The following is a 366-nucleotide window of genomic DNA, read 5'->3' as shown; positions in this document are numbered from 1 at the left end:
ACCTCAATGTCTAAATATTTAAACTGCTTAACAATGGGAATGTTGGCAGAGAGGGTTGACTTGTAGGCAGAGTTATTTAAATGAAGTAGTGCAGACTTTGCCCAGTTAATTGTAAAGCCTGATAAGCTTCCATACTCCTCGTATAATGATAGGTGAGGAAGAGACTGAGAGGGGTTCTCTTAAAAGACCAAAACATTGTCCGCAAATAATGAGAGATGATGCTGTTTATTATGAATGCATATTGGTGACACCATAACCAATTGGTGAATGGCTTGAGTCAGCGGTTCTAGAGAAATGACAAATGCGGGACTCAAGGGGCAACCTTGACGTGAGAATCTAGAGACTGGAAATAAAGGAGGTGCGTCT

The sequence above is a fragment of the Etheostoma spectabile genome, chromosome 22 (assembly GCF_008692095.1).
Source record: "Etheostoma spectabile isolate EspeVRDwgs_2016 chromosome 22, UIUC_Espe_1.0, whole genome shotgun sequence".
In the NCBI taxonomy this organism is placed as follows: domain Eukaryota; kingdom Metazoa; phylum Chordata; class Actinopteri; order Perciformes; family Percidae; genus Etheostoma; species Etheostoma spectabile.
The sequence above is the reverse complement of the archived record's forward strand: the minus strand, read 5'-3'. Positions refer to the sequence as shown.